Genomic DNA, 18,520 nt, shown 5'->3' with positions numbered 1-18,520 from the left:
GAACAGTATGTTATTTTGCCTCACACTATGGTTTACACTCCTTGTCCATTCTTGCTACAGCATCATGGGGTAATATTCGGGTGCAGGTTTGAGCCCCTAGTCTGTGATACTCTGCACTGATTGGTTCTATTGTGCACCACTTTGATACATTGCTCCCATTTTGCAACATTGTATGTCTCATGTTTTATTGCCTTTTTGTATTATGGACTCTTTAACCATCTCCTTTAAGAAAAAAGAGTAGCAAAAGTAATCTTGATGGATTTATAAACCTACATGACAGAGGCAGACAGAGGGATATTCAGCTGACAGATGGAACATATAGAGAAACTTCTTCAGACATTGAACTTGGTATTTATTTTTTCTGTAATAAAGTTTGCACAGTATAATGTTATACCTTGATGCATAATTTCAGGTAACCCTTTACCTACTGTTTTTAGAACTTTTCAAAGCTGTTTTTGCCTGTTTTCTCTAATTCACTTCTTATTAGCATACATGCCTTGTGGCCTGGAAGACTTTGGGACACCATGCCAAAACCCATGTTAAGAGACTGCCTATGTGGTGGCTGGCCATAATATGTCCAAGGATGGACATTCAGCTTACCTGTTCTTGGCACGACACACATCCTTTCCCCTTTTAGCAGTCTGCCTATGTCTTAACTGGACAACATATAAATGATGACAAGATAAGCTGGACAGTTACCTTTTTAACAAGGCACTATCTACTAAACCACAGCAGCCCAACCATGATTCATATGTAAAGACAGGGCCTTCTTTACCTTTCCAGATCTCTCTGACCAAATGATCACTTAAAAAGGTTTAAGGTTATGGTAAAAAAAAGCATCAGTATCAGTTTTTACTGCTATGAGTTTCATGTCAGAAGTTTTGCCACCCAAATCAAAACCAATCCCTTCAAGTACTTCTTCAGTGTTGGTGCATACCAGTATGGCAGAGGTTCCAATCTCGGTTTTGGCAGACCAACGGCTGACAGCTTTATTGAAAGAGCCATTCCATCAAGAAGAATAGCAGGATAAATCATTGAATGTCAAATTTCTTGGATCTCAGCTCAGCCAGGAGTCAACTGCAAAAAGGTGGTTTGTTTTAGCCATGTAAGAAGTAATGGACTGAAATGCTCATGACATGCTTTCCTGTCCCTGGATCTAAAATGCACCATTACAACATTCCCCTGCTGTTGGATCTGATCCTTTCTCAAACATAGTACCCTGATGTATTCACTGGAGGGTACCTTTGTTGGCAGTAGTGATCAGTTTGCCAGATCTGAGGCCCCAGACATCAGTGATCCTATAACAACAAGCATGTCCATTTTTCTGTGGAAGGTTGACCTAATACTATTATCCTAAAGCATGTATTCAGGCTAAATTACCATGTTTCCTATGTCAGCATGTAAATAACATTTAGTACCTCTTTCTCAGGACTGGTCTGCAGCATCAGCTTTTCCTACCTTTCTGGCATCAGTTTCTAATCCCTTTACTCTTGCATTTGCTGCAGCATTTAGTGGCTCACCTTCCATTCCCATGATACTGACATCCCAGTGTACTTCCAAGACCTACATGACAGTTAGTCAGTAGATAAGTCTAGCAGGATTGATGTCCATGTACCAGGAGTCAATGTATTCCAAACAGGCATCAGTTCAGCAAACCTTTCCAGTTCAGGAGCTGATGTAGGCTCAGACTTCAATAGCTATGGATCATAAAATTGTGAGCCACATCATACTACAAGCATCAGTGGAAGGATTCCTACAATCCTCTCTTGGAAAAAAAGTCACTGAAGGACCACATCTTTGTTAGAGTCAGAACTTTTCCAAATGCACCTACATAAAGCCCTGTGCAAAACAAAAAATATAGATTCAACTACAGACTCACTCATCACTGACCTTGATGAGGAAGAAAGCACAGCTTCACCCAGGTCGCCCACCAATCACCCAAGGTTTAGAGAGTATATCCATAAAGTAATATTTTGTATCTAGAGCAGCTAAACATTTTTGAAACAGCATTAGTAGGTCAAATTCTAAAATAATGAGCTTTTGTTTTGTCAATGTAGTGAAGTCCAGGCTTTTGCAGTGGTTGTGGGTATAGCCTGTCTTGCAAAATCTCATGTTTCAGTAAAGAAATCATACTTTGAGCATCTGAAAAGGTGGCAATCTATCCCTTCCATCCACCCTTTGCAGGGCGTCTCCACTCCTGTTCTGTGACAGGGTTATGAAGTGCATTAAAAGTATAGAAGACCAGGGGAAAAACGCTTAAAATTATTAGCATCATATGTTGGCATCCACAGAGGTCCTTTCCAAAAATAATGAGCGGCCAGTATCAGATGAGGTCCAGCACTTGTTACAGCAAAATCAGCAAGAGGGACATGAAAGTGCTACAATCAATGCCACTTCAGCAATCAAGGAAAAGACACACACTACCAGACAGTAAGTAATGGCCATTTCATGAACAGTCAACAGTGACAATGAAATCTTTCTTGAGTGCACTTGAAAATTCTCTTTTCACTTTGAAAAGTGATCAAAGATTCAGAAAAATTAAATCAGGAGTATAATAGATGCTAAGTGATTTTCCTTCATCACAATCACCTGACAAAATAAGGTGCCTGATGATCCACCCCATAAAATGAAGCAAGATGGGTAGGAGGTGTCCAAATTTAAAACAAAGTGTCCCCAAAAGGTCCCACTACATGTGATATGTGAAGGCTATTACTCAATATTTTTTGTGATGCCAAAACAAAGGGCACCAGGTCCATTCTGAAAATCAGTGGCTGAAAGCTATTTGCTTTAAAGAAAATTTTGTAGTGATCTTATGCAAACATTCCTCCTTTCTCTATGAAGAAATGCCTCTAGTAGTGGTACTACATGTTGGTGCATGAAATGCCTACAGTGGTGGTACTACATGTTGATGCATGAAATACCTACAGTGGTGGTGCTACTTGTCAATGCATGAAATGCCTACAGTGGTAGTACTACAAGTTGGTGCATGAAATTCCTACAGTGGTGATACTACATGTTGCTGCATTAAATGCATGGTGCTACGTGTCAATGCATGAAATGCCTACCATTGTGGTACTACATGTATACATGAAATGCCTACAGCGGTGGTACTACATGTTGGTGCATGAAATTCCTACAGTGGTGATACTACAAGTTGGTGCATGAAATGCATGATGCTACGTGTCAATGCATGAAATGCCTACCATTGTGGTACTACATGTTAGTACATGAAATGCCTACAGTGGTGGTACTACATGTTGGTGCATGAAATTCCTACAGTGGTGATACTACATGTTGGTGCATGAAATGCATGATGCTACGTGTCAATGCATGAAATGCCTACCATTGTGGTACTACATGTTGGTACATGAAATGCCTACAGAGGTGGTATTACATGTTGGTGCATGAAATTCCTACAGTGGTGATACTACATGTTGGTGCATGAAATGCCTACAGTGATGGTACTACATGTTGGTGCATGAAATGCATGGTGCTACATGTCAATGCATGAAATGCCTACCATGGTGGTACTACATGTTGGTACATGAAATGCCTACAGTGGTGGTGCTACATGTCAATGCATTAAATGCTTACAGTGGTGGAACTACATGTTGGTGCACTACAGTGGTGGTAGTACATGTTGGTGCATGAAATGCCTACAGTGGTGGTACTACATGTTGGTGCATTAAATTTCTACAGTGGTGATACTACATGTTGGTACATGAAATGCCTACAGTGATGGTACTACATGTTGGTACATGAAATGCATGGTGTTAAATATCAATGCATGAAATGCCTACAGTGGTGGCACTATATGTCGGTACATGAAATGCCTACAGTGGTGGTGCTGCTTGTCAATGCATGAAATGTCTACAGTGGTGGTACTACATGTTGGTGCATGAAATGCTTACAGTGGTGGTACTACATGTTGGTGCACTACAGTGGTGGTAGTACATGTTGGTGCATGAAATGCCTCCAGTGGTGGTACTACATTGGTGCATGAAATGCCTCCAGTGGTGATACTACATGGTGTATGAAATGCCTACAGTGGTGGTACTACATGTTGGTGCATAAAATGCCTACAGTGGTGGTAGTACATGTTGGTGCATGAAATGCCTACAGTGGTGGTACTACATGTTGGTGCATGAAATGCCTCCAGTGGTGGTACTACATGTTGGTGCATGACATGCCTACAGTGGTGGTACTACATGTTGGCCCATGACATGCCTACAGTGGTGGCACTACATGTTGGTGCATGAACTGCCTACAGTGGTGGTCACTCCCTCCCATTTTTTAATAACCAAACTATTCCAGAATCTCCTTCCCACTTCCAGGCTCACCACAGATGTATCTGCTAAATAGTGGAGGGGATCATTTTAAGAGCACAAAAAGCCAGATTTCCTGGTCATGCCAGGAGTCACAGCTGCTTATCAATGTCCTGGATCTTTGTGTTGCTGTACTGTCCCTACATGATTTTCAATGCAGCCTACCTAAGAACCCCTAGATATTCACATGGAAAACATATCAGTTGTGTGGTATACAAATAAGCAAAGGAGAGAATAGTCATTTCCCCTCTATAGATAAGCTGTCAAGCTGTGGAATGTAACCACATCTTACATCTGGTTCTTGGAGGCAATACACATCCCAGGAGACTTGAACACACTTCCAGACAAGAAGAGCTGGAACCAGTTATTCCCACATAACTGGTCACTAGACCAGAGAATCTTCTGGCTGTGTGGAAAGCCAGTGATAGACCTGCTGTTTTCACCATCTAAGACAGCATGCAGAATTTATTTTCCTTCAAGCCAACAAGTGACAAAAAGGTGAGAATGCATTAAAGGAGATATGGCCACAGGACCTCTTCTATGCATACTGATTTTCCTGTCATTCTCAAAGCAATTCAAACTCAAAAGGCCAAGATTTAAGTCCTGGATGATATCAATAGCTCTATACCTGCCAACACAGGTGTGGTTTCCACTACAAATGCATCATGCTCATTTCAAGAGCCCCACATCTCACCACACAGATGCATTTCACACAGACATAAAAGCACGTAAGATGTCAGTCTGCTTTTCATCAAATTTAAATATGGCTAAAAGTTTTTACATTCACTTCCAAGACCAGGGAGATCTAGACCTCTTCATCCAAGCCTTGAACAGGTAAAACTTACAATGAAAAGTGGAGATGTTTATTTTTTTTTTTTTACTGAGCAACAAAGGAAAGAATAGAACCACAGCAAGCATCCCTGGAACAAGTTTTAAGATGCTTCACAAAATCCTTCCAGGAGGGTCATATTTATTCCTCAGTAAGATTCATTTATCATGCATGCCTAGCTTCCATCAAGGTCAATACTTGCCATCCTATTTAAGGTCTCAGTTTAGCAAGGTGTCCCTGAAGGGCATCAATAAGGGACTTGTTGCTTCTCCACTGGTAAACCATTCCAGACTATCCTTCTCACTATCATGTTCACCATCAATATATCTGCCCTATAAGTTCATCTAAAATGTATTTCATATATACTGACAAAAAAAATTTGAGCTAGCTGAGACAACAGACTTCAAATGCCTGTACTGGAAATGCTGCTCCTGGTGATTGTAGCAGCCTAAACAGTTTCAGAACTGCAGGCCTTGCCAGTCAAATCCCCTTACTTGGCACTCCCCAAGGACAAAGCACTGTTAAGGACAATCGCCTCATTCATGTCAAAATTGGCATCCAGTACTAATAGAGTCTACCAACATATCGATATTCCTAATTACCAAAACATGGTGAAGTACTTTTCGCAATGCATGGATGTTCATAGAATATTCAGGGGTAGCCAGTTAATGACTTCTGAAAGACTGATCAGCACTTATTATCCTTTACATCACAGAGAAAGGGCCCAAAGTCACATTGTCTAGATGGATATTATATTGCATAAAACTTTATTTACTAACTTACTTATTTGCTTACATATTTATTTAAATTAGTTCATCAAAATAGAACACAGATCAGTATGGACTGTTTTCAGATTTAACACAGGCTACACAAAATAGTAACAATGTAACAAAATAATAACATAATAAAATAATGCCAACTTAGTGCAGAAGTATATGGCATATGTACAAAGATGGAATGACTGTAATAGTACAGAATGCAAATGTTGGAGGCTTATAGGGGGAGAGGCTATCTAGTATGATTAGAGGTGGGTAGATACATTTGAATGTGAAAGGGGGTCAGGTGGCAGCTGCACAATTGTAGCATTTGCAGGATGCATTTTTGAAAAATAATTCTTTCAATTTTGTCCTAAAGGAGGTGTAAGAGATGATTTCTTCTACATGTGCAACAAAAGTTTCCCATGTCTGTAGTACCAACATAAAGAAGCTGTGGTGAGTGCAATGTAATCTTGTTCCATGTGTTTGAAGAGGTGTTATGGTAGTTTAAAGGGATCTGAGGTGATAATTAGAGGGGTTCACTACATAATCTCGAAATTTTGAAATATCGAATTTTAAAATCTCGAGACTATATAGCCGGAACCCCTAAATGCCGAAAGACCAGAAGCTGAAAATTCAAAACACACATACATCACACACATACACACAACTTCCCCCCACAATCAAACATATCATCCTACACTACAGATAAGTAGGGGGGCAAGCCCCACTGCACCCCTCATGTGGGGGGGCGGTACCCCCCCACACCCCCCTATATAAATATACTAACTCTGAGATCACACAACCAGACACACAAGGGAAACTCACACCCACACATTTTACAGTCCCTCACACACACACATCACAGTCACAACACACACTGACACACACTAAAGCCCCTAACCAACATACTTAAACATAGACACTTACCTGAATTCCACCTATCCATCCACAACCCGCAACACATGAAGCGCTACTTCAGTATCAACGTACATTGGGATTTTGAATTTCACACTTCTGGTCTTTTGGTATTTAGGGGTTTCGGCTATATAGTCTTGAGATTTTGGAATTCGATATTCCAACATTTCAAAATTATGTACTGATGCCAATAAGAGGTATGAGGTAACAGACACCAGGCAGAGGAAGGGCAGGGTCTCTAGGCTGAGTAATGTAAAAAACTAGGAGTTCTGTTTTACTGGCTAACAAGATGAATCTACACATTACTGAAGGTGGTTTGTAGTGCTGTTGGATTTTTCTTTGAAATGCAGACCATGTATTCTAGCTGGACAAGAAGAACACCTCGAAAAATAACAACTCTGACTTCAGGGAATAGAAAGTGTAATATCTTTTTACCCCAAAGGAGGAGTGACTCTGTTTTACTTTTTGTTACTTTGGTATGGTGGTGGAAGCTAATTTGCTCTTCTTTTTCTTTCGGCTGTTCCCACTAGGGGTCACCACAGCACATCATCTGTTTCCATTTCTTCCTGTCCTCTGCATCTTGCTCTGTCACACCAACCACCTGCATGTCCTCTCTCATCACATCCATAAACCTTATCTTAGACCTTCCTCTTTTCCTCTTGCCTTGCAGCTTCATACTTAGCATCCTTTTCCCAATATACCCAGCATCCCTCCTCAGCACGTCCAAACCAATGCAATCTCGCCTCTCTGGCTTTGTCTCCAAACTGTCCAACCTGAGCTGACCATGTATGCAACCATATTCCTAGGTGTCTAAAGAGCTGAGTATTTTATGTTGAATATTATGTGTGAGTTACTGGGGGCCATGGCAAATTTCTGTTTAGTCCCAAAATCGTCACTGATTTAATTTTCTTAAAGTTGTTTGTGGGTCACTCACTTAGAAAGTAGTGTAAGAATGTCCTTGAGATGCCTTCTGATTGCAGAATATGAGATATTGGATTTGTATATAGCAATATTATTGGCATACAGAATCATTTGTAAATTAAATAGATCAAATGTTAGATCATTTATGATTAAAAAGAACTGTATGGAATATGGATGATAGGACTGAGCCTTGTGGAACACATTTACAAAAAGTTGAAGTGCTGGTGGAGGTACTAGTTTTGTCAGTAATGCTCTGTGTTCTAGGAAAGGGTTAAACCGTTGGAAAGTTTGTTAACTTATTCCTGCTTGGATGAGTGAGTTGAAGATAGGGTGTGGTCTCACATGCCAAACCACTGAGGCCAGTGAAAATAGAACCTGTATGATTTTCTTGATCCATATTCAATAAAATGTTGTCAATAACAGTATAAAGGCCAGTCTGAATGTTTCTGCCAGCTCAGAAGCTATGGTAATTGATGGGTAGGGTCCCTTCAGATTTTAGGTAGTCACAGAGTTGATAGTAAATAATTTTTAAAAATCTTACCAGTGTTTGTAAGAATGGAGATTGGCAGAAGTATTTCACTGAGGTGGGTATCAAGGGTACTGAAACAAGTGTAACAACAGCTTGCTTCTATAGGGTGAGCATGAAGGTCACTCAACCAGATCAGTGACCACCTTTGCTTGCCTGCTTACCAAGAAATGCCTCAGTAGAAGACAAGCTGAGCAGCAGCAGCAACGTGGTTGTATCTCAACACAATTAATAAGTACTGTAAGCATACTTCTCAGCCTCTTAGTGCAACAAATCTGAGCAAAGCTTAAAATAATGTGGGGATAAAGGTCCAAAAATAGGGACATTTTTTAAATATTGCTCTAATAAACTTAGAAATTTGCTAGAATAACAGGATTTGTGTTAGTGTGCATTTTCTGAAGGATAGGAAGACAGAAACCCAAATGTGTGTTATTAATTAATGACTTCAATCCTCAGTAATTTGTCAGAAAACCACACATTTTAGAAGGAATAGACAAAAAATAGTAGGCAAAAATCTGGACATTCTGTGAAAATCAGGACAGTTGAGAGGTATGGCTGTAGGCTAGAAATTTCCACCATGGCATGGTCTTCATTTGGAGTTATTACCTTGGTAAAGGGAATTATTTCCTTAACTGGGCCTAACTAGGAATGTAACTAAGGATTTAGTCATGAAATCCTGTCCATCTATCCCTTTAATGAGAACTGGGGCCTTCACGCAATCATTTCTTCTTTCTCCTATCACACAATCACAGATAAAAGGGTTGTACTGACATTCTGTTACTTTTGTTACTCTTACTCTAACTGTCAGGGTTATCCTGCATAATATATACTGAGGAGACCAGAAGTATGTCTGGTGGACCCAGAGAGATCAGAAATGAGTAGCACTATGTGTGCTAAGGCAGACAACAAGACATTGCAAGTGCTGAGTGGCCCTAATGCCTCATGCATTTCATTCTGACAGTTTGTAAGTGCATACAGACACATATATAGCATTATCGTAACGCATACCTCTCAACCTCTTAGCACAAGAAATCTGGACAAAGCTCGACAGAATGGGGGGAACAAAGGCCCAAACATATGGACACATTTTAAATACTGCTCCTATAAACTTAAAAACTTGCTAGAATAACATGGTCTGTGTTAGCATTTTCTGAACAATGTGGAGTCTGAAACTCAAATACACGTCATTATTTAGAAGCTTTAATCCCTAGATCATCCCAATGATTTGGCAAAAGAACAGACCAAAAATAAAAAATCTGTACTGCTGAGAGGTATGGTATTCGTAAGCAAATACTTTTTTTTTTTACTGCTAGAATTTTTGCCTGGGTAAATGAGGGCTTCACCAAATATGTCCCTTGACTATAGTGCCTGCCTGGGGTTATTATGTTTTTTTATAATCTACTAGAAAATGTTCTGGGCCATATACTGGATTCAAGAAAATGTACGGCATTGTCCTAATTTATATATGTTATTTTGTTAATATGTTTCTTTTGTTAAGCAAGCTGTGTTTAGTTTTAGTATCCTGTTTATTATTATCTTTTGTCAGTCCTCTTACTTCCCATCTCTTTTAAACAATAGATTCATGCACACAGGCCTAGACCTGCAGTTAAAAGATAAATAAATCTCTAGATAATGTTTTACAAAGCTATCCTAAGCCTTAGAACTGCATCCCACACATTTCTGTGAATTGTTAGCCATGATGATTTAGCAGAAAGAATGCTTGCAGGCTCATTAAAACGGTCAAATAACCTCCTTCTCTAAGTTAACCATCTCCATGATCAGCAAACTGAAACAGCTTGCACCAGAACAGTAAACAGATTGCCTCATTCTGTTCTGGGTCATGTGCTGAATGTTAAAAATTGCTTCAGAAAGAGCACTGAAGGCAGTGTTTGACAAGCATCACTATCTTTTGTTCTTACTCAATCATTCATACACACTTGGAAAGCTCTGCGAGTTTATTATTTTTTTTACTGACTCTTGATATAACTGCAGCATGTGATCTAATTAGGAAGGTTACTGTAAGAAGGCCATCTCATACTTAATGGACTTTCCCTGAAGTAATAGCGTCTTTGTTTTTAAAAAGCAATTTATTCTTTCATGTGTTAGGTATACATTTACTCTGCCACAGTGCATGATACAGGTCTATGTATATGAAAGAAAGGCATGAATAAACCTGGAGAAGTCATAAAATCGAAAGCAGCCCTCCCCATGTGGTAATTTTAAAGGGTAGATTTACAGGATGTTTGAAGATTAGCATTAGGAAGAAAGGCTTGGCAGAGTCATTTACAGAAAGGAGAGGGATGGTTAGGTAACACATTCCTGAAAGAGGTTGCAGTATATAAGAGTGATACCACATTGCCATCCTGTGGTCAGATATAATACTTTTTGCAGAAGAATATAAATGGGTCAGGTGGTAATTCAGTACTACAAACTAATGGGGACAAAACACATATTTATTTTATTAAGGTTTCCTATCTATCCAAACCATTTGACAATTTAGTTCACAAACAATATTGACATATTTTGTGATTCCAGTTTTTCTGAATTTTCATGTTCTAATTTCTTTACTATGTTTGATATATATTTTTTTACATTTTATATATTTTCTCTGTGGCACTATTTTCTGTTATTTTACCTGTACAAATGTGTTTCTGTGTTTAAACAATTTATCTCATGTTTTACATTGTTATACATTATTGACTATATCTGTATTTTACATGCTCTAATTTCATTTCCCTATGTTTGATATTCTTTTATTATCATTGTTTTACATTGTTATATATTTTTCCATGGTACTATTTTCTGTATTTTTATTTTCTATTTTTTGGAGCTTTTCTCTCCAGGTCTCAACTGAAAGCGGGCTTCTAGACCAGTCCGACACTATCCAGTAAACAAATGTAAGTATATAAATAAAAATAAATTTTGTTAGGTACACAAAAGTGCATTTCTAATAAAAAGTAGTGGTAGTTTTTCCAAGAACTTGTAATGTGGGACAGCTGTTTTGGTTCACTCCTGAAAGACTGCTATGTGCCCACAAGTTATAGCCTAAAAGGATTCTCACACCAGTTAATCTGCCTGGCTAACATATATATATATATATATATATATATATATATATATATATATATATATATATATATATATATATATATATATATATATATATATATATATACATATATATATATATATATATATATATATATATATACACATATATATATATATATGTATAAAAAACTAGGTGGCAGTCTATTTAATGCCGAATGTGTGATAAGAGACTTTGGGACCCAGGTGGACACTAGTCTCTCCTTTGATAATCACATTGCCACAGTAGTCTGGAAATCCTTCTATGTGGCACACCTCATCACAAAAGGGTTCTCATCCAGGAAAAAAGAGGTCATTATTCCCCTCTACGCGACACTCATTAGACCCATTATAGAGTACAACACTCCTTTTGGAATGTACCTCACAAGACATCTGCAGCAGCTGGAAAGGCCACAGAAGTTCCTCACAAAGAGGATTACTGGCCTCAAACAGATGCCCTACACTGACTGTCTCAAAAAACTACAGCTTTATTCCATAGCATATCACCTACTCCGAGGTGATCTCTGCCTAACATATAAAGCTATGTCAAACCCAGATCTGTTGGACATGCTACACCTAAAGAAATCCCAATCCCTCCGAGCTACACGCTCTAGGGATCTAAACCTTGTCACCACAATAAACACAACATGCTGGAGGGATAGATTCCTGTCCCAGAGGCTTCCCATACTCTGGAACAAGCTACCCATCTATGTCAAGCAAAGCTCCTCATTAGCACTCTTCAAGAAAAATCTTGATGAGTGGATGGGAAATAGGAAATACACCCCGGGGATCACTTCTGTGTCTCTACTCGACAGTGGCTCAGGAAAATAACTTTCTTGGGTGGCGTAAGCCAGGGAACCTTGTTGGCTAGGCTTACTTAGGCCCTTGGGCTGATAGCCTAGTACCTACCTATGAACCTATGAACCTAATTTGCTGTATGCAGATGATGTGGCATATCAGGCAGACTCTGAGCAAGAACTTTAGCAAAGAATAGGGGAAAGCAATGCAAAACTGAAGGCACATGAGATGTAACTAAGTACAGATAAGACAATGGTAATGGCAGCAAATTGTGGAAATCAGAAGAAGCTGAGATAGAAGGGAAGATAGTTCACAATTTAGCTTCATTGGTCGGTTTTATGTTTTAGTTTTGAGATTGTGGATCAGGTTAATAGCTTCAAGTATCTGGGAGGGGTGGTTGAGGAGAAGTGAAGTCTGAATGAAGAGATCAAAGCTAGAATCAGAGAGGTTGTAGACAACTGGCATAGAGTCTCACGTGTAGTGAATGACAGAAGAAAGCCAAAGAAGCTGAAAAGTAAGGTGTACAAGATAGTGGTGTGAGCAATTCTATTGTACAGAAACCAGGGCAGTAAAGGCAAAGCAGATAAGGAAGCTAGAGTTGATGGAAATGAAGTGCCTGAGAAGGGTGGTAGGATACACACTGCTGGACAAATGAAGAAATGAGAACATAAGAGCAGAAGGAAAAGTACCTCCAATTACAGAAAATATCAAACTAGAACAGATTATGGTGGCTCAGACACTTGCAGAAAAGTAGAAGACAATCTGCAGAAGAAGATTTGGGACAGACAGGAAGACGGTAAGAAGAAATGAGGACAACCAGCAATGATGTGGATGGATTGTGTGAGAGAAGATCTGCGACAGCCAGGCACGAGTGCTGGAGAAGGCAGGATGGTGACAATTAACATGACACTGAGATTATACTATGTATTATGGAGCTTTTCTCCACGGGGCTCCACTGAATACAGGCTCTTTGAGCCCAGAGGACTCTCCAGTCATCAAACTGGAAATAAATAAATAAATGTAGAAAATGGGGAAAAGGGGGTTGATGATGAATGATGATGATGATTGTTGACAACTAAGTAAGCTATAGTGGAGAAAGAAAAATAAACAACCACTTTTTTGACCTTCTGTCCTTGATTTTCAGATGAGCAATGCATTATGGTGTAGTTATTTGCTAATTTAAGACTAGAAACAGCACTATTTCAGAATCCGTTGTTAAGTAAGTTACAGGTCCTGCAAATATTTGCTCTTATAATAATGTTATCTATAATCTTAATGTTTAAGGCATCTACTACTCAGAGTACTGAGCAGGATTAAGACAAGCGCTGGTGGAGCTGCAGCTCCATGCCCAAATTCTAAAGTAGGCCCACAAGCTCCAGGCTCACATTCTAAATTCTAAAGCAGGCTCCCAAGCTCCTGGCACACATTCCAGAACAGGCCCCAAGCAACAGGCCCACATGCTAAAGCAGGATCTCAAGCTCCAAGCCCACATGCTAAAACAGGCCCCCAAGCTTCAGGTTCACTTTCTAGAACAGGCACCCAAGCTCCAGATTTACATTTTAGAACAAGGCCTAAGCTCCAGGCCCACGTACTAAATTAGGGTCCCCAAGCACCAGACTCACATTCTAAAACAGATCCAAGCCCCTAACCATAACATTTTTGATTTCATGGCTGAAGACCATGCTGCTTCTGCCTTGACCTTATTCAGAGAAACAGGTAGTGTTGTATGTACTCCAGTCATAAAATGCATAACGCTGCTTTTTTCTTTTGCTTTAAAAAAAGAAAATCAAATAAATAAATGTGTATAAAATAAAAACTTACTTTTCTCCCCATTGTTCATTCTGCAGCATTTTTTTTCTGGCAAACCTCATGGAATTGCATCATCATCATCATCATCATCACCATGCTGATGCTGATTGCTACTAACAGTTTGACATGATTGGAGCTCAGATAAGAGCTCAGCTGACTGTCTCTAACTGTAGGGAAGAGCAGAGGGAGTCAGGAACAAGGTGAAAGAATGCGTTAGAGAAGAACTGTAGCAGGAAACCATGGCAGCACAGATCCTAGAAACTGAATACTGCCACATGGCAGCCATGTGGGGGTTTACAAAATGATTCTGTAGTAGTAGTAAGGGCTTCATCCCTGTATACCAGGGAAGTGGGTACTAGGTGCTTCTTATTTAAAGAAAATAAAGTCTGTTGCACATGGAAGAAGTAAGCATACCTTTCAACCTCTTAGCACAAGATATCTCAACAAAGCCTAAAATAATGGGCAGACAAAAGTCACAAAATAGGGACAGCTTTTAAATTTTGCTCTAATAACCTTAGAAGGTTGCTACAACAACAGTGTTTGAGTTAGCATACATTTTCTGAAGGCTATAAAGTCTGAAACTCAAATGGGTATCATTATTTAGTGACTTCATTCCCCAATGATTTGCCAGGAAAGTGCAAATTGTATGAGGAACAGAGCAAAAATGTGAGGGTAAAATCTGACATTCTGCAAAAATCTAAACAATTAAGAGGTATGCAAGTGAGAATTAATATTTTGGTTCTTTAAAGATTTTTTTTTTTTTTTTTTTTTGCCAGTCTGCCACCTGACTAAAATTACTACCTAGCCTCACATAGCCAAACTTTTCCTAAAATTCTATCTCTTCTATGCTTAAAAACATTCACCATCCTTTTTCCTGCTATAGTCCACCCATTTCAGGATCCCCATGTCATATTCACCAATATCTAATACGCACTAAAATCATAATTAAACTCAACAAATTCTACCAATCTATACTAAAAAAAAACTCACAAGTTGTGGAGACATACACTCCAACCCAGGTCCAACCTCAAAAAGCATGCCAAATTCTAATCTAACCTACTCTCTTCTCCATAGGCATAAAACATCTCTTCTCATTCTCTACCTAAATACGAGAAGTATCCTCAGTAAAATCCATGACCTACATGCCCTACTAGCTCTGTATAAGCCAGACATTCTCCTTCTGACTGTGACCTGGCTAAACCCCGATATTCACAATAATGAAATTAGAGCTCCTGGGTATAATATCTTCCGTAAAGACAGAGTAAAAAAAAGGGGAAGGGGGTGTAGCTATAATGTACAAGAATCACCTTATCCTCAAACAACTTGATATCACCATCCCAGACAGCAATAATGCCAAATTCATAATAACCAATTTCAAAGTGAACCCCCAAAAATATATTACTGTCATAGGAAACTACATTCCCCCTGGAAACAATATTTCAGTTATGGAAAACCTACTAGAATGGATCTCAAACTTTCTACCTCAAGAAAGCATCATATTAGGTGACTTTAATATAGATTGGCTCAGCTGTACTAGTCAGAATCCAACCACCCATATTAACCTACATGGATTTTCCCAAGTCATTACATCCCCTACTAGAAATGACAAAAGAACCAAACACCAGTCCATTCTGGACTGGATACTTACATCCCATCCTTCCATTGCAGCCCAAGCTGCATGTCTTCCAGACTTAATGACCACAAACCAACATATTTACTAAGAACCACAACTCCATATATGAGTCAAGTAACACATAAAGAAGTCAGGAACAAAAATAACTTTAACCCCAGTGCCTTTAACAATGACCTAAATAGTTGCAACTGGACCCCTTTAAAACAACTATCACCTGATGATGCAGTGCAACACTTTAATTCAACCTTCCTGAACATTGTTAACCACCATGCTCCCTCCTAGAACCATCAGAATAAAAACTACGCATGTCCCCTGTTTAACTAAGCCCACCAAAACTATTCTTAAAGAAAGGAACAAAGCATGGGATCAATATCACAAAAACAAAACCCAAATAGTAGAGCAGAAATACTTAGAACTGAGCAACAAGGCCAAGAAACTCATCAAAATAGACAAAACCAACTATTACTAAAAGCTACAAGAAAAACATGCCAAAACTCCCATTAAATTCTGGGCTGCAATCAATTCGGTATTGCGGCCTGGGAAAACTACTACCCCCCACACCCAAAACTGGTAACATTCACAGTAATATTTCCACACAGTTTAACAAATACTTTACTGAGACTATCCAGGCCCTAGCTAATAACCAAATTAACACCACTCATCCAACCCCAGCAGAGACACCAACCATAATGGTAACACAAACCAGTGACTCACACTTTAGCTTTCAACCAGTATCTATCAAAACCATCATAAAACTACTCCAAAAGCTCAAACCTACCACCCTAGCTGCAGACAACATACCTGCAGAATACCTCCAAATAGCAGCAATTGCTATTGCCTATCCTGTCACTATTCTCATCAACCGATCAATCACAGAGTGAAAAATACCCCAGCTATGAAAAACTTCCCATATAATCCCACTACACAAAGGAGGCAACTCCTTTGAACTCAATAACTATCGCCCCATTACTATCTTACTGCCCTTATCCAAAATCCTAGAGAGGGTCATACACACTCAACTTATGAATTACCGCCTTGAAAACAAACTGCTATCCAAAAACGAGCACGGCTTCAGACCCTTCCACAGTACATCCACTGCACTTATTTCTTTCACCAATACCATTAATTATCATAGAATTCAAGGAAAACTTGTCTCAGCCATATTTTTAGATTTATCAAAAGCTTTTGACATGGTCAACCACAGTAGACTCCTCAACTTACTCTCTACCCTTGACCTCAGTATTACCTCCATCGCATGGTTTAAGAGCTGTCATGTCAGCATCAGACAGTAAAATGGCAAAACCAACTATCACCCCTACTACCAGTGTCCTTAGGTGTACCTCAAGGGTCTATCCTAGGTCCATTACTCTTCACTCTATTCACCAACCAACTCTCATCCTCCACCCCCAGGGCCACTGTTATTCAGTATGCTGATGACACCACCATCATATGTGCAGCCACCACTCCAGACTTCCTTCTCTCACAAACAAAAAATACTTTCTCTCTAGCAGAAACCTGGTTCTCTAACCATCAGCTAATTCTCAACCCTAATAAAACTAAACTACTACTTTTTTCTTCCCATAAAACCACCCACCCAGCTGTCAGTTTCTCAATCACCTCTAACAACAAAACTGAAATTATCCCAAATACCCACACTAAACATTTAAGCATTGAAATTGATAACAACCTTAGATTTGACATCCACACTGCCAAAACCATCAAGAAAAAAATAGGTCTGCTCTCTCGTTCATAGGTTCATAGGTTCATAGGTTCATACTAGGCTATCTGCCCAAGGGCATTTATAAGCCTAGCCCATAGTTATGTGGCTTTCGCCACCCCTTTAGTTTGAATAAAAACTATGCCTATCATTTTGCTGTGCCTCTGTCAAGCAGTGACACTGAAGTAATCCCTGGGGTATATCTGCAATCTCCCATCCATTAGTCAAGATTCCTCTTGAACAAGGCCAGAGAGGTGCTCTGCCTCACATGTACCGGGATTTTGTTCCACAGCATAGGGAGTCTCTGGGTGACGAATCTGTCCCTCCAGCACGTTCTATTTATAACCGTGTCAAGGTTTAAGTCTCCCACCCTTGTGGTTCTGAGGGATCTAGATTTTTTGAGGTGAAGCATATTCATCAAATCTGGGTTTGACATGGCCTTATATGTCAGGCACAGGTCACCTCTGAGCAAGCGGTATGAGACTGAATAGAGCTGGAGTTCTTTCAGTCGGGCAGCATAAGACATATTTTTGAGACCCTTTATCCTTTTGGTGAGGAACTTTTGGGGCCTTTCAAGCTGCAGCAGGTGTCTGGTCAGATACATTCCAAATGGGGCATTGTACTCAATCATAGGTCTAATGAGTGATGAGTACAGGGGACGATGACCTCCCTTGATCTAGATGTGAATCCCTTCATGATCAGGTGGGTGATATAGAAGGTTTTCCTAACTACTTTAGCAACATGAGTGTCAAACGAAGGCTACTGTCAACCTGGGTCCCCAGATCCCTGATGACTTTTTCTGTGCTCAGTGGATTGCCACCTATATGGTAGCTAGGGGTAACCTTGTTTTTCCCGAAGGGTATGACTATGCATTTTTTGGCGTTTAACTTCAGGCCATGGCTCTGGCACCAGTTATCCATTTCTGTGAGGCCCTTCTGGAGGATATCTGTGTCAGATGTGTTTTCGACTACGGCGCCCAGTTTGCAGTCATCTGCAAACTTTGTCAGCCATAACCCTCCTGTGTTTGCTTGTACTTCAGAAAAGTAGATGCTGAACAAGAGTGGACCCAGGACTGAGCCCTGTGGGACACCACTTGTGACAGGCTTTGAGTCTGACATGGCTCCAGCAACTCTGACCCTGTGGGTTCTGCCACTTAGCCAGTTTGCAACCCATCTTGTGATGTATGGGTTTACATTCAAGCT

The sequence above is a fragment of the Protopterus annectens genome, chromosome 1.part1, assembly GCF_019279795.1.
Source record: "Protopterus annectens isolate FY-2018-M chromosome 1.part1, PAN1.0, whole genome shotgun sequence".
NCBI classification, from domain to species: Eukaryota; Metazoa; Chordata; order Ceratodontiformes; family Protopteridae; genus Protopterus; species Protopterus annectens.
This window is presented reverse-complemented; position numbering follows the sequence as displayed.